Source organism: Dipodomys spectabilis, unplaced genomic scaffold, assembly GCF_019054845.1.
Source record: "Dipodomys spectabilis isolate Male_0828 unplaced genomic scaffold, ASM1905484v1 ptg000026l, whole genome shotgun sequence".
NCBI classification, from domain to species: domain Eukaryota; kingdom Metazoa; phylum Chordata; class Mammalia; order Rodentia; family Heteromyidae; genus Dipodomys; species Dipodomys spectabilis.
Genome location: NW_024870703.1, coordinates 3,390,408 through 3,408,225, shown reverse-complemented (window position 1 = coordinate 3,408,225; position 17,818 = coordinate 3,390,408).

The following is a 17,818-nucleotide window of genomic DNA, read 5'->3' as shown; positions in this document are numbered from 1 at the left end:
TATTTTTTTTCAGAATATGTACTGTTTATATTAGGGGTGTATTAACTTCTCTAGTGTTATTGGGACTCTAGAATCATTTAAAAAGCCTTCTGATATCACTGTATTCCTCTTCCTTCCAGGACCCATCTTTCTGCTCTGCTTGGTCTCTGCTTCATGGTGTTGGTTTCGTTCAAATTGTGATTTGGTGATTCTTGAGAGCTGGTTCATGTCCATGCATGTATTGTGTGAATGGAGCAGGTGGCATATGGTTTTTCTGAATTCCTTCTATTTTTTTTCTTACAGAAATTTGTACCTTGAATGAGAGTATTCAGGTAGGTTCTGGGTATTTTACCAGGTTGTTCAATTAGCATGCTTTACTTTAGGCACATGAGCATGAGCCTGGATATTGCTCAGCTATAGATCCTACCTCACTCCACCCGCCATTGCTAAAGAAGAGGTTTTTCCTGGTGGTAGACAGCTTCAGTGTTTCTGGTCTCAACAGAGTTGCATTTTGTAAATTCTTGCCTCTCATGTAGGAACTTGGAGTTTTCACACAGATTGGGTTTGAGCCCTCCCTTTATAAGAAGTATGTTTTCTTTATGCTTCTAGATATTAAACTGGAGTAAAATGCATCGGTATTTGCTCTTCTCTCATTCTCTCTGTATGTCTGTCTTTCTCTCTCTTTCTGTGTAAAGGACAACTATCATAACTTAATTGTAGACCTTTCCGTTTTGTCATATTTAAGCTTGGTATTTTTCTCCTTCTAGGATTATTTTCATGTTAATTTTCAGTTGTTTACATTTTATGACGTGGCTACCCACTTTTGCTGGGTCCAGTCCATCTGTTTTTATGTTTCAAGACTCTCTTAATCTTAGGTTTTCTTGTTTTCCATCTGTTAGGCCCCATGGTAATCTAATCTTAAAATGTATATTTTTATCATTTATTTTACTTACTTTGTTGACTAGAAAAATGCAAATGAGAGAATGGCATTTCTTTTTATCCACTAAGGTTAGTATCTGGGCATATTTGAGAAATAACAAGGAAACCAGTAAATATTTTTTAAATGCAGATTGCAATTTGGGCCTTTCACTACTGGCTTAAGATGTTTACACTATTGTTGTACAAAATCTTCAGTACAAAAACAAAATAATAACTTTGAAAATGAAATTTGAGATACTAAGACACAGATCTTAAGGCAAAGAAGAGAGAGGAATTTTTAATTTTTTTAATTTAAACTTTTAAATATCTCTATCTATAAATTTTATCATGTTAATCACAAGGCAGTCTTCTATAGGGAAATGTAAGAAGTCATAGCCATATGTTTTCCATAGTAAGCAAAATTTCTTTTCTTTTTTTTCCCCACCAGTCCTGGGGCTTGCACTCAGGGCCTGAGCACTGTTCCTAAGCTTATTTTGCTCAAGGCTAGCACTCTGTCACTTGAGCCACAGCACCACTTCTGACTTTTTCTGTTAATGTGGTACTGAGGAATCAAACTCAGAGCTTCATGCATTCTAGATAAGCACTCTACCACTAAGCCACATTCCCAGTCCCCAAATTTATTTTCAACAGTCAAAAATATTAAAAGACTTTCAAAAGCACATAAAATTATTTACATGTTTTTAAAACACAGACACCAAGTCTTTATTATATTTTGATGTAGTAGATCATTACACAAGATGTTACTTTGAACTATTACCTCGTTCGAATACATCTTCCTTTCTAGCTTCCACCACAGAGTTTATTGAGAGATTGTATGAACTGTGCAATGATAAATGTTACTTTGGTACTGTCATAAGACACTCCTGACCATGGATATGGATGTAGTTCCTATAGCACAGCACTAGGTATTTCAGAATAATCAGTGATATTGATTCTGATGAAGTTACCTAGGGTAGAAAAACTGCCCAAACTCAAGATTCCCATAAGGTAGATCAAGGTCATGATTATTATAATCTATTTATCTATGTATGTATCTATCTATGTATGTATCTATCTATGTATGTATCTATCTATGTATGTATCTATCTATGTATGTATCTATGTACCTCTGTATCTATCTATCTATCTATCTATCTATCTATCTATCTATCTATCTATCTATAGTTAGAAATAGAGTTTTCCATTTAACACACAATAAATCAGCTAAGTGACACTAAATAATTACATGTTCTCAGTATCCAATAGTTTTGTCTTTTCTCTTTTGCCAAATCCTATTCAAGAGTTATTAATCTTTTCAGTCACTGGTGGCTTCTGCCTTTAATCTTAGCTATTCAAGAAGATCGGAGGACTGCAGGTTCAAAGCCAGCCAGGGCAGGAAAGTTCTCAAGACTCTAATTTCCAATAAAAACTACCCAAAAGCCAAGAGTGACACTGTGGTCAAGTGGTAGAGTGCTAGCCTTGAGCAAAACAGCTCAGGGACAGGGTCTAGGTCCAGTGTCCATTGTCCAGCCCCAGGACTGGCTCCTGTCTCCCCCAAAAAAGAATAATGATCTTGCTTTAATTTTCCCTTTATTGATTTGTATATTCTATTCCTGATGTTCAAAGTAAGTAAAAGTGATAAAGAATAGCTTCAGACTCTAGAACTCACTGAGTCATTGACAATAACTCCTATCTATTCTGCTTGAAAAAATAAGAGAAAACAGATGGAAATCTGCAAGGTAAAAAAAGAAAAATACCTCTATCCAGAGAAACCTGAACTGAAATTATGATCCCATATAACTAGGACAGTGGTTTCATGATCATATGATCATATAAAAATGTTCTTTTGTTCTGTAAAACACTGCTCATTTTCTTTAAGGAAAACATGTTTGCCTCACAAATGAAGTTGAAAGTTGCAGAGAGAGGTTTCAGTTTTCATTGTGTAGAAAATACAGACTAGGGTACTTAAGTAGCCCTTTCATTACATAAGAAGGAAATATTATAATTGTGTACATTCAAGTATTTACAAGGTTGAAAATTCTGGTTATCTTAGGCATGTAAGAAGACAATCTGCTCGGAGTCCAAATTGCCACTTTTCATAGACATATTTCCTCTCCACAAATGAACAAAATATGTTTAAAAACTAATCACAGCTTGGTGCTGGTGGCTCATGCCTGTAATCTTAGCTACTCAAGAGGTTGAGATGTAGGATTGTGGTTCAAAGCCAGCCAGGACAGAAAAATCTGTCAGACTTTTATCTCTAATTAACCACCAGAAAACTGGAAGTGGTGCCATGGCTTAAACTGGTAGAGTGCTAGCCCTGAGCAAAAAAGCCCAGGCCCTGAGTTCAAGCCCCATGACCACTACCACCACCACCAACAACAACAACAAAAGAACTAATCACAATGTCTGGGAACTAATTATAGATATTTTTATGTTTGCAATTTTTGTTTGTTTTGTTTTTGCATAGAAATTTTGTTTATTAACTTTTTTCTTCCTTCCTTCCTTCCCTCTCTCCCTTCCTTCCTTTCTTCCTTCCTTCCTTCCTTCCTTCCTTCCTTCCTTCCTTCCTTCCTTCCCTCCCTCCCTCCCTCTCTCCCTCCCTCCTTCCCTCCCTTCTTTCCTTCCTTCCTTCTTTTTCTCCTCACTCCTTCACTCTCTTCCTCCCTCCTTCTCTTCTTTCCTTTGTTTCTTTAACTAAGAAACATTATTCCAGGCTTCTCTGAAAAACAGATGCCAGAGACAAAAAAAGAAACTCTTGGTAAACCTTGTGTCACTGAAAGAGCAGGTGTGCCTTCAAGGAAAAAAAAAATCTTGTTTTCATGCAATTATCTTTTTTAATGAAAACAAATGAAGGGGAAAAACTCACAAGACCATATCAACATCAGCAAGTTCTCCCTCTTTCCCTCTCAGGAATATTTTCCTCTGAAACAAAAGCAACTCTTTAGGCTTTTCAATCTTTGTAAGTGAACACTCATAGAGGTGAGTGGTGAAATCTAGAAAGAAGCTTGTTGATGTGTTTTCACAAGCAGCCATTTTGAACTCATAAGGGAAACTTTTAAATTAGAAATATAATAGTAAAAAAAATTACAGCATGGCAGAGCAGGTAAAAAGAAGCTATATGAAAGGCAGATGTCTTAGACAATTGATTTGAGAAGGCATTCTAAATACAGAGTCCCACCATGTACTTTGTACTTCAGTTCAGATCACATGAGAAGAAAATTGAAATGATAGAGTCCAGAAGAAGAAGTTAGGATATTCTGATCAGAGAAGAAATTAAAGTATTTCCTAATTGTGCTCTTGCTCCTTTCATATGAAAAAGAACAAGGGGAAATTGTTGTGGTTTGGAGACAAGCATAAAAACAACAGAAGCCCTGGAAAGCAGATGGCTGGTCCCAGGAGGAATTCAAGTGTCAAAACTCAATGAACCCATGCCTATCCATCAGTGGAGCAAGTTTTCAAGTACTATGAATTATGTTCTTCATTATTTCTGTATAGTTTTAAATGTGCTCATCTATGCTCATTTATTTTCCCACCACAAACACTTTCATTTCAAAATTAGCATGTATTATTTATATGAAGGAGTTTCATTGAATAGTTCTATACATGCGTTTGGTGGAGTCTGCCTACCTTCATCCACTCTATTACTCTTTCTTGGTATCCCCCCCTCCTAAAAGTTTTAATTGGTTTCATTATTCTATTTTTATACATGTCCATGAAACATTTTGATCATATTCACAACATACCTTCTCGCTTGGTATGGTGGCATATACCTGTAATTACAGAACTTGAGAGGTTGAGGCAAATGGATTGTGTGTTGAAGCCAGCCTGAGCTAAATAGTGACGACTGTCTCAACACAAACAACAGACAACACTCCAACAAACATGAAGCAAATATTTGACTCTGTCTATCATTCTCCATGTCCTACCTCTTCCCTAAATTATACTCCTATTCTTTCTGGTCCATGGTGCCAAAATGGAGAAAAAAATTAGGAAGTATTAAGTTACTACTCATTGGATACTTCATACAGGTTTAGAAGTAGTGAAGATGCTGTTGGCTGGATCTGAAGGATATTTCATGTCTATTTTTTTGCCAGTCCTGGGGCTTGAACTCAGGGCCTAGGCACTGTCCCTGAGCTTCTTTTTGCTCAAGGATACCATTCTACCACTTGAGCCACAGTGCTACTTACAGCCTTTTCTGTTTATGTGGTGTTGAGGAATTGAACCCAGGGCTAGGCAAGCATTTTTGAAAAGTTGTGAGCATATATATGTTAAATAATTAGGTATTATGGAATTTAGGGAAAAAAGAGGATTCCAGATTGCTAGGAAACACCAATGAAAGAAGATGGGCTTAACTTTTGCTTCAAAAGGTAGGAGAGACACATATGGGAAGAAGAGGGATAGGGGACTGAATCAAGTAGAAGGGAAAATACCCAAAGCATAGTTATGGAAGTATGTGCTTTCTTAGAAAGAAGAGGCAGTAGAACTTTTTAAAATGTCTGTAAAATCATAGACCCTACCCAAGGTTGTTCATTCTAAGTGGAACAGAATACAAATATCTTCCATGAACCTCAAAGCTTTTTGTGTTGATTTAAATGTTTCAATTGCTGCTTCCTGTTTAGATATCATCTAAAACCTTCTTGTATATTTGACTCAGTGATTGACTTTTTATTTTCTGAGCACCACAAGTGATTCTCCCTCCGTCCTTCCTCCTCTCCTTTCCCCTCATTCTGTCCCTCTCTCCCTCTCCCTCCTCCCTTCCTCTCCCTCCCCTCCTCCTCCCACTCTCCCTCCCTCTCCCTCTTGAGCCACAGCTCTACTGGCTTTCCACGTAGTTAATTGGAGATAAAGAGTTGCATGGACTTTCCTTCCTGGGCTGACTTCAAACCCCAATTTTCAGATCTCAGCCGCTGGTGTAGCTAGGATTACAAGTAGGAGCCACTGGTGTCTAGCCTGATTTTCTTTTGAAGGTTTTGATTAGCCTTTACCTCTGATGGTTGTTTCTCTCTATCTCAAGTAATTGTCTCCATAATAGTTATACAGAGTTACTATGTACTTAATGGTTGTGAGTCCTAAAAGCTTCCTCTCAATGACTGTTTTCTTTATCTCTCCACACATTGAAATCTGGTAGCACATGAGCTAGATGAGAGAATGGACCTTTCCTATGTTGTCCAGTGCTGAGTCTGTAGTACCTGGCACAGGTTCTTCACCTGGGAACTGTTTACTATCAGTTTACCAATGCTGTGTGTGTGTGTGTGTGTGTGTGTGTGTGTGTGTGTGTGAAGAATACTTTTCTATAGAACAAGACATAATAAAACAAAAAAGTAAGTTAAATGAAAGAGTCTGCCTAGTGACCCAGTTGCTTGATACTGTGGGATAAGCTTTCTGTCCTCTCCCAAGCCTTAAGAATTTCATGCATTTTTATGATCCATAGACCAGGCTTTGTGCAACACAGATATAGCTTCTAGGAGACTCTAAAAGGTTGTTCTTACATTAGAAGCTACAAGGCAAAAATGTAAGTAGTTTAATAAAATATTTGATAATTTTGTAGGTTGTACTAATTTTCTTGCAGGTATCATAATTAATAATTTTTTGCTACAATTTTTAGCTCTGCTTGCTGGGTGTCAGTGGCTTATTGTTATACTAGTTACTCAGGAGGCTGAGATTTGAGGTAGAGGTTTGAAGTCAGCCCAGGTAAGGAAGTCTATGAGACTCTTATTTCTAATTAATCAGTAAAAAGCTGGAGGTTGATGTGTGGTTAGAGGTAGAACGCTATCCTTGAGCAAAAAAAAGCTCAGGGATGTGCCCAGGCCCTCAATTAAAGTTCCAGGACTGGCACACAAACATACAGACACACAGACACACATAGCTTATACCTACTTTGTGAGAATGATAGTCCTCTCAGAAAAGTCCATGAATTTTAATACCAGAGGTCTCTCATAATGAGATTCTCATCCATGGCATGTAAGTTACTGGAAGGTAAGGTTGAAGTCAGAATATTATGAAGTCGTATAGGGAGACTGTTATTTTGTTTTCTTCAAAAGAGCAACACACTGTGCATCAAGTTGAAAGTAGACACTAAATTCAAGGGAGGTTAGTGGTACTTGGAATGACCTTTTTAGACTTTAATATTTTGAGTTAATAAAGATTTCTGAAAAGTCAAATCAGAAATTGAAAATTCCAAAGAATTATAACAATACAATCATTACAATAACTTACATGTATGGGGTGCTTTCCCTGTACTGCATACTGCGGAACACCCATTAAGTCAATACATTCTTTAATAAAACTTTTAGATAGATACATCTCCTATTCATTTTAATTCATACTTAGCAAGTGACAAAAATTAGAATTTGAATATAAGGAGTTTTACATGAAAATCTATGCTATAAACATTGGTGAATATGGCCTTCCTATGTAAGAAGTTCAAGCATGAAGACTCACAGAATAAAAGGACATGGAAAGGTCCCCTCCCACCAAAAATGTTTGTGAACCTCCAGTTACCATTTATGAGATCATGATTGACACATGGTAATAAGTGACCCTAACTCTTTCCACAAGGTCCTCAAGCCAAAATGTCTATAATCAGAAATTTCTTTATTTTGATCTTGAAAAGTTCAGATTCTTACATTCCCCTAATAAGAAGGATAAAAATCCCTAAACTTGAATTCCTGACTCAAAACTTCTGAATTGGAGAATGTGCTTTTAAGATCCTCTTATGGGAATCCAACAAAACAGACAAATTTGGAAATTGTTGCCTCAAACTAATTCCTTATGAAGAATATTAAGCTTGTTCAACTGCAGGCTGATGGTATTTGGACAGTGGGAGGAAGATGAGAAAAAGGAAAGGATTTTTAAATTAAAACAACACTTTCCCCAAGATTTTTGAGGTTTGGTCTTGTCAGTGCATTTTTTTCTTTTTCTTTCTTAAAATGTTATTATAAAAGGGATGTACAGAGAGGTTTCGGTTACGTAAGTCAGGCAATGAGTACATTTCTTTTAGGACAATGTCATTCCTTCCCTTGCTCTCTCCCAGTTTTTCCCTCCCATCCATACCCACAAATTGTATAGTTTCCAGCAGAGTCTCTAATGAGTACCATTGCTGCATTTGTTCACCCTCTCCATTTCTCTATTCTCCCAAAGACAGATAAACAAACAAGATAAAAGAACTACAACAACAAAGAACAAAACCTTTTTTCCACTTCCTGGATTTCATTTTGTTAAATACTATTTTTCAGGATCAGAGGTACATAGGCATTACATCTTTGTGCTCCTCCTCTAAAACATTTCTCCTTTGGTCTCACTGTGTGGATGCCTAGAGTTCTGTACAATTTATCATGTCCCAGTGTAGTTTAGATCTAGGTCTGCATATGAGAGAAAACATGCATTGTTTTCCTCTCTGAGCTTGGCTTACTTTACTTAACATGATTTGTTCTAAGTCCATCCATTTCCCTGCAAATGACATAATATTATTCTTTCTAATGTTGGTGTAAATGCCATGTGTATAGGTACCACACTTTTAGGATCTGCTCAGTAGATCTGTCAGTAGAATTTTTAACCTGCCTTACTTTCTCAGGACTCTGAGAAATTTCTTAGCAAATGGGCCCAATGTACTAAATAGAAAAGTGACTGCATCATCTACAGGTTCTCCATGAGCCCTGGTGGGTAAGTGTTCTGGGATAGTAAACCTAGATGAATGCCATGTCATCCTTTGGGCAGACAGCCTGAAGCAAATCTAGAGTATCACTCACAAGTTCAACAGCACAAACCTTTGCCATGCCAAAGTGAATAGATGTGGCACTGAGAGCAAGTTCCTTAGAACAAAATCATAGATAGTAAGAATATTTTCTTCTAGTGATGAGTTGCTATTCTACCTGGCATTTTGACATGTCACTGGGTTCCTACATTTGTGAAGCAGAAAAATAGGACTTCACAGTAGGAGTCTTTTGAACGGGCACTGGAAATATCTCAGAAATTGATTTCAGTCTCAAATCCAGAATCAGCTGCATGCTTTTTAATATGCTCCTCTGTGGATCTGAATGCGGTTTGATTTCATATCCTCTTATGTTCATTTGTCGTATGTGTATATTGAAAAATATCCTTATGCTGTGAGGCTCAATACCTTACATAATATTGTCAATATCTATTATCTTCAAATGATTTTTTAAGTTTATTTAACCTGAGAGTTTAGAATAAACAGCAAGACTATTTTAAGAAAATGAACCTTGTAATTATAATAGGATTCTTTATCTGTACATTTGGAGGCAACATGGAACATACCAAGTTATTTATATCATTAAAAATGATGTCACTATGCCAGGCACTGGTGGCTCATGCCTGTAATAGCTACTTGGGAGGCTGAGGTCTGAAGATTGCACTTTAAAGCCTGCCTAGGCAAAGAGCCAGAAGTAGATATGTGGCTCAAGAGTTTCAACCGATGTCAAGCTGAAACCAACCAATGTGAATGTTAAAAAATGCAAAGCAAGAGTGTAAAGACCAGAGTTCAAATGCCAGTATGTCACACACCCCTTCTCCCCCCAAAAAAGAAAGAAAAGATGTCACTACCACTTCATTTTCTATGAAAGTAAGTCCTAAATAAAAATAATATAGGGACCATCCAGAATATGTATATTTTCCATGATTTTCAGAGTGTTTACACAAAAATCCTTCATTACTTAATTGAAAACTATAAAAATAGAAGTAAGAGGAGGCGTATGCCAGATGTTTGCCTAGAATTGGCATATATTCACAGGAGGCCTATGAGGGGTTATTTACTGAGAGTAAGTCTAGCTGTTACTGTTTATTTTTTTTAAATTAAAGATCAGAATAGATTGCTTGTATCATAGAATTTCAAAATGTTATTATTTGCACTGTACCTGCAAACCAGTCAGAGAAACATTTAGCTGTCAATAGTAAGAAAGAAGAACAGGATATAGAAATGTAGGGAATTGAGTGAAGAGGTGTTGTTTAATTCACATAGGTGTGTATGCTATTGTCTATATATGATATTGAATGTACTAAATGTGGGAATCATTTCAGTAATTTAGTGGGGGTTAATTTCTGACATCAATAAGTGATACCAAGAAACATTTGGTGCAAAAATAATGAATATAATCCATACTTCTTATTTAGCAAATTAGTGAGGAAAAAATCTCAAAAATGAGTTTCTTTAAAAGTTGTTGATATTTGCATTTTTGCAGTTAAGAAAATAGCAAAGGAAACGTCCAAATAACCCAGGGAGAAGAAAGACAGAGGGAAAATAATGGATAGACATTTGTAAAAATTAAATTTGTCTGGGGTTTGGTCAAGTAAAAGATAAAGTTTAAGGTCATTTCTCATTTCATCCAAATACATCTTCTTAGACTAGGTTATACCTTTAAGGGGATATAATCTACAAAATGCTTCAAATCACTTAAATTTCCCCCAGATGCATGTAGTGTGGCTGGAAGGCTCTGTTCAGGAAATGAAGGTTTCTAAATTGTGGCTGGTTTTATCAGAGGATGAATCTTCCCTGGGAAAGAGGATCAGGGGTGTGAGGAAAGGTCTTGGCCAGCAGCAGGGGCAGACTTCATGTCGTACTGCTAGCAGAGGAAGGAGAACGAAATCTAAAAATGAAACACGCTTTCTGAAGGATGAATCATCTTAGTCTTTTCAACCTGCTCTCCTTCACTTTCCATCCTCCCTTGGCCTGTTCAGCAAGAATGCAGTAACGATAAATTGTGGAAAGGAAAATTAGTTCTTAGAGAGAGTTCTTTAAAATGTTTTATTAGTATTGACATATGGTCCTTGGGTACTCATTGCTTTATATCAGATTTGTAGAAGCTTCGGGTTGGGACAGCTTTCTATTTCTTGCATCTGATTTCTTCCTGTATAGGCTTCTCTACCAGAACATATTTGGGAATAAGGCAGAAACTGGAGTTAAAGAAGAAAATTAGCATGAAGGCAATTTATTCCTGTGAAATGTGAGCAGTGCATTCTGTTGTCCTGTCAGCTGCTAGAAATGCAACTAACCATTTTATTTACTTGTTTCAGACTGAAAAGTATCAGTCTTTTTTATTTTTTAAATGGTTTATTTTATTTTTTAAATTAATACTTTTTTAAATTGAGAAAATACCATACAGAGGGTATTTTACATGAGCAAGGTAATCAAGCATCATTGCTTCCTCCTTTGTTTCCCCTTACCATCCCTGCCCTCCCATTTCTCCCCCTCTCCCTTCCTCCCCCACCCCCCCCAAAGTTGTAAAGTTTGTTTTTCTATATAACATCTTGTACATCTCATTGTTGCAATGGGTCCACCTGTATTCCTATTAAAACAATTTGTTTTTTCCCTTCCCCTCCACAAATTATACCAACATCAAATACAGTGAAAACAGGGGTTATATCGTAGGGGAGGGACATACAAAGCAACAAAGAAATCATCTTATAAATGTGTTAGAAACAATAGCAAGAAAGAAAAACTATTTGAGTCCTTATCTTGGGGTTCATTTTGCCTAACATCCACTTATCTGACCATTTCTGCTTGACTCAGACATATACTAGTTATTGCAAATAAGGGAAACCATGGGACCTATGTTTCTTTGGGCCTGGCTTACTTCACTCAATAATTTTTTCCAAGTCTTTCCATTTCCTAACAAATGGGGCAATGTCATTCTTTCTGATGGAGGCATAGAATTCCATTGTTTATATATATCACATTTTCTTGATCCATTCATCTACTGAGGGGTATCTGGGTTGGTTCCATATCTTAGCTATGGTAAATAATGCTGCAATAAACATAGTTGTGCTGGTAGCTTTAGTATGGTCTTGTTTGTGATCATTCGAGTAAATGCCCAAAAGTGGGATTGCTGGGTCATAGGGGAGCTCTATGTGGAGTCTTTTGAGGAACCTCCATACTACTTTCCAAAGTGGTTGAACAAGTTTACACTCCCACCAACAATGCAGTAGTGTTCCCTTCTGTCCACATCCCCTCCAGCATCTGTTGTTATTGGAGTTCTTGATTATAGCCATTCTAACTGGGGTGAGGTGGTATCTCATGGCAAAGGGCATAACTAGCAAGATCAATAGAAAGCCCATGGATTGAGAGAAGATCTTCACTAGCCATACAACAGATAAGGGTCTCATATCTAAAATATACCTGGAACTCAAAAAATTAAATCCCCAACAACAAATCTTCAAAGTAACAACTGGCCAATAAATACGTGGGTTAAAGACTTAAAGAGAAATTTCTCTGAAGAGGAAAGAAGGATGGCCAATAGACACATGAAGAAATGCTCAACCTCTCTAGCCATAAAAGAAATGCAAATCAGAAAGAGAATAATATTTAAAAATTTTCCACACATTTTTCTTATCAGAAGCACTCATCATCTTGGGCTTCATTGTCTTGCTCTTGCTGTGCCTTTCATTTGTGTGTTTGTATATATGAATATGTATACATATACATATGCATACATATACATATATACATATATAAGGCCATACAAGTGTATGGGTGTATACATGCATATATATGTACCATTACAAAATTTGAGTTGGCTTGCTCTTGGCTACTTATAGAGACTATCAAAGCTCTAAGTTTGGCTTCTGTTTGATTCACACTTGTAATTTTAGCAAGACTGGCTCCAGATTCTTCCCTCCACAATATTATTTAGTATAATTGCCATTTTTGCTCATCATGCTACTGCTTCACTTCTAGCTTTATTAAGCTACCATTGACAACCATCTCTGTAGCATAAAACTCCAGTCAAATGTTTATGAATCCTTTGGATACTTGGCTTATATTAAATTTTTTGGGGGGAATGAGTAAATAACATAAGTATGAAGCTAGTCCAGGATAGGCTAATAGAATCACTATGATACATGGGAAAATGGGAATCAAAAACACTTGAGGGAGTATTTTAGAGTGTGAAGATTGCAAGCAAGTGGGCCTTGGGCCCAAAGATTTGGGCTGGGGGAAGGGCTTCATTCAATCTCCCAATGTGATGTGGAGGATGACATCAGCCTGTGGAGTGGTTTTCACAAAGATGAAGGCTTCCTGTCCATCCTTGTGATGCAGAACATAAACCTGGTGTGAGAGTGTCCTTTGTCTCTTCTGTACCCTGTGCCCTAACTGGATCCTGCACCCTAGCTTCTCAAGTCAGCCTCCTGATTCACACTATCACCAAAGAGATCAGAGATAGAAAGGTCATTTCCTCCAGGGAAGATGTATAGCCCTGTCTTTTGTGACCAGCCACCAGTGATCAAGGGAAGAGGACACCTTTCAGGTTCTTGGCTGCTAAGTGATGCTGTACTTCCCTAGAGGGTCCCTCTGCCTAGAAGGCTTTTCTCCAAAACTTTTCTTTCTTCCAAAACTTTTCTTCTATGCTTCTGGTCTTGATTGTTGTTTTCACACCAAACCAGGTTTCCCTGGAAATGTACACAATAAAATATGTCCTCTTAAAGAACAATAACAGAAAAAAAAGGGAAAGAAAATAGCTCGGTGCCAGTGGTTCAGACCTATAATCCTACCTACTCAGGAGGCTCAGATCTCAGGATTATGGTTCAAAGCTAACATGGGCAAGAAAGTCCCTGAGATTCTTACCTCCAACAAGCTACTTAGAAAAAGCCAGGTGATATATAATGATCTAACTTTAGTTTTCTACATGTGGTTCTTGTCCTTGCTACTCTTGATATGATAATGAATTTACTTACATATATTAAACAAGCTTTCATCCCTAGAATGAATCCTGTTTGATCATAGTGTATAATTTTTTTGAGTTGTTGAAGTCAATTGGCCAAAATTTTGTTGAGAACAAATCAAAGAAAGGTGGATACACAGGATTGCATTAAACTGCAGAACTTCTGCATGGCAAAGGATATAGCTATCAAAAAAAAAAAAAAGCCCACAGATTGGGAGAAAATCTGCACTAGCCATACAACAGACAAAGGCCTCATATCTAAACTATACTTAGAGCTCAAAAAATTAAATCCCCCAGAAACAAATCCCCAAAGAAACATTCACCTCATTAAAAAGTGGGCTAAAGACTTCAGATGTCTTTGAAGAGGAAATAAGAATGGCCAATGAAGAAATGTTCAACATCTCTGGCCTTAAAAGAAATGTATATCACAACAACATTGAGATTCTACCTTACCCCCAGTTAGAATGGACATTATCAAAAAATATAATAACAACAGATGCTGTTGGGGACATGGTCAGAATGGAACACTACTACATGGTGGTGGGAGTATAAACTTATGGAGTGGTTGAATGGAGGTTCCTCAAAAGACCAAACATAGAGCTCCCCTATGATCCAGCAATCCCACTCCTAGGCATTTACCCAAATGACCACAAACAAGGTCATACTAAAGTTACCAGCACAACCATATTCATTGCAGCATTATTTACCATAGCTACAATATAGAACCAATCAAGATGCCCCTCAGGAGATGAAGGGATCAAGAATATGTGATATATATACACAATGGAATTCTATGTTTTATCAGACAGAATGGTATCAGCCCATTTATAAGGAAATGAAAAGACTTGGAAAAAATAGTATTAAGTGAAGTAAGCCAGACCCAATGAAACATAGGTTCCATAGCTTACTTCATTTGTAATAATTAGTATATGTCTAGGATAATCCTAGCAGAAGATCATAATAGCTCAATAGTTATGTACATATGACCATATAAAATGATTCTAATCCAAATGAACTCCAAGATATGGAAACAGGAGGTTTTTCTTTTGAGTTTTTTTGATGTACTGTGTGAAGTTATTTATTTTTTCTTTCATTTTTTCCCCTTTGGTTTATTCTCTGCTGTTACCCTCTATGTCTTGTATATACCTTTATCTGATATGGGAAGGGAAAGGGAACAACAAAATGGTGAGACAAAGGACAAAGAGTGAACCAATGCAACAGTGACACTCTGTTGGAAATGAACGTTAAAACTTGTGAAGGCTGGGGAATCAGAGGGAAGGGAAAGTGGGAGAAAAACGAGGGAGGAGATAACAATGTTTGACAAGAAATGTACTCATTACATATGTAGCTGTAACCCCGCTGTACATCACCTTGACAATAAAGTTAAATAAAAAGATTTCACACACACAAAGCAAAACAAAACAAAACTCTGTTAAAAAAAAAAAAAGAAAAAAGAAAAAGCTAGAAGTGGCACTGTGGCTCAAGTGGTAGAGCGCTAGCCTTGAGCCAAAGAAACTCGGGAGCAGTGCCCAGGCCCTGAGTTCAAGCCCTAGGACCAACAATGAAAAACCCAAAAAACGAAAACAAACAAAAAACAAAAACAAAACCCTTGAGCCTGCTAGTGGGGGAAGTCTTGTGGAACTCTGCCATGTGGAAATTCTGGATTCAAGAGAATCTGAGAATATAGATTTTAACAAAATGCTAATAGTTTTTAAATTTAGTGAATTATTTCAAATAAAACAAAAAATTGTATAAGTTCCCTGTCTGTGTTCCCTTAAGGTTGTGTCCTGCATTACTAGAGATGCTATTTTAGAGCCAACTCTCTTACAGAATACAAAAGCCTAGAAAATTCACTTATAGTGACAGACTGACTTTTTTCTTAACCTTCCAAACTCCATTTTAACGTTATCTGTGTGTTGCTGGAAAAAAAAAATCCACTTTGAAAAAGAGACTAAGAGGAAAAAAATAAAACAACTACATGGGTATCTTAAGCAATAAAAACTGTTCACTTTAAACCATAAATCACCAAAAGACAAAAGGGTAGTGCCACCCAGGAGAAGAGAGGCTGAGACGAGTAGATCAGTGAGAAGGCTGGGATGGTGTCCTTGGGAAATTGATTGCTTCCTGTGCGATCATGGACGTACTTGAGCTGCCTTTGCTACATGAGTAGAAGGTGCCTTTTAAGTTCAGGATATGGTAAAGATAGAAATAGCATGTTGTGCTGGAGAAGTAGTGAGGACCTTCACTCTTTAGAAAAAATTCGGTGAGGCAAAGAACTGTGTGACTTGTTTAACACATTATCTCTATGTCCTCCACATAGTAGGTAGTCAATTAATGTTAGGTGAGTAAGTGGTGAGTGAATGTAACAAACGTCTCATTTGTTGAAAGAAGCCTCAGAGATGAGTCCTGGAACCAACCCGCTGGCTTATCAGAGTATAGCCTTCTGCCTAGCAGTATTGTCGTCTACTGATGATCCATACACAAAACAATGCTTGAGAGAAGCACAGCTGTCTGTCAGGTCTCCTTTTGTTTCAGTTGCCATGGCAAAGGGGCCCAGTGCCATTCAAAACAAAATTATTGCTCAGGAGGTTGCAATGGTTAGCAGGATCTCTTTAATATTCAGCCTAAATCTGTACCTTTCTACCTTCGGTTCTGATTTATGGAAGACTTATTTATAATTGTCTGACAATCAAGGTCAGACTTCTGTAAAGTTAAGTGAAACCAACTGGACTTTGGTATTGCTATGGTTGTTTTTCCTAAAGTTACAATCTTTACTGAACTAGGAATGGTAGGCACAAAAAGAAAGGACCACTACACAAACATTTGTATAAAGCAATTACCTGCAATTTCTTTCTGTTAAAAGTCACATGATCTTTGAAAGTTCTATTCTTCAGGAACATGAAAACGATGACAAAGCACAAATAAATGTGTGTGGCTGTGCCTCAAGAAAATCTTATTAAGAGCAAGAATTAGCCTATAGGCCATAGTTTACAGACTTCTTGTTTGGAGGGAAAAGACATACCAAGGTAGGCTAAGGTTTAGAGAAGAGAGATTCTTGCAGATAGTGACTTCAAATACTACCAAACATAGTACTAGACACTCTCAAAAAAAGATAAATGTGTTTAAAAAAAAAACTCTTTTGAGGAACAAGGAGAAAAGAAAACAATGGAAGGAAAATGATGTGTGGATAATTTTTTTTATGCAGAAAGAAAGTGTGGAACTAAATGGGAAGAATAAGAAACAAATGGATTGAGAAAACAGCTTAGTTGAAAAGCCAAATGAAAGAAGAAAAGCCAGAGCATAGAGGTCAGATTATTCAAAGCCATATCAAATATTAGGTCAGAAAGGACCTAGTGCTATCATGGTAATTGGTGGTCTACTTATTGCAATAAAAGAAAGCATAAAGAAGACTTGAGTTCTTAATCTACCAGGGTTATTTCTTTGGACAAGGGGTTCATCAGCCTCATTAACCAAGATGTGCTTTTCCTTTTATCTGCTACCCTCAGATTTCTTACTCCATGTATAATCAACTATTCCAACCTTGAGAGGTAGATAGATGATGGGACTCATTGGGTATTTCTATGCCTCTCCTCAGTATCAGGCTCAGTGATGTTTCTCCTGGTTTCTGAAGGCTTCGTCTATTCTGGTGAGGTACGATGATCCCAGAGGCACAGTGTGGAGTCTACAGAGGATTAAGCTTTGCAGATGTCATTAAGGCAATGTTCCCATCTGATACAAGGAATGTAGTCAGCAGGAGACCCAGAGAATTGAGTTTGTCAAGGGAATTGTTGTAGTTTATTATCTAGTTTAACAATTTGGGATCACCAAATCACATATCATCATTACTCCCTTCCTGCCAATGTTTTCCCCTTCTCTTTCAAGATTTGCCCACTGAATCATTTCACAGTATGCTTTAATGACAGAGGCGAAGGGATTCACTCTGGTTCTGTAATAAAGCTGCAGCTGCCAAGCTTGTCTAAAGAATTACAAGGTCTCTTTTTTTTTTCCAAGCAGAGTGAAAATGAATATCACATCAGAAATAACATCTAGGATTTAAAGTAAAGATGCTGGGCTTTAAGTTTCAAGAGCCATTTAAAAAAATTTATTCTTTACATTTTTTCCCCAGGGTAATTCTTCATCTCTGAGATCATGCCCTATGTGTAACAGTAGAAAGTCAGGTTGGGATTTTGCTCAATGTGGAACTGTCACAGTGGGCTCCACCTCAATCCGCCCAGCTCACATCTTGT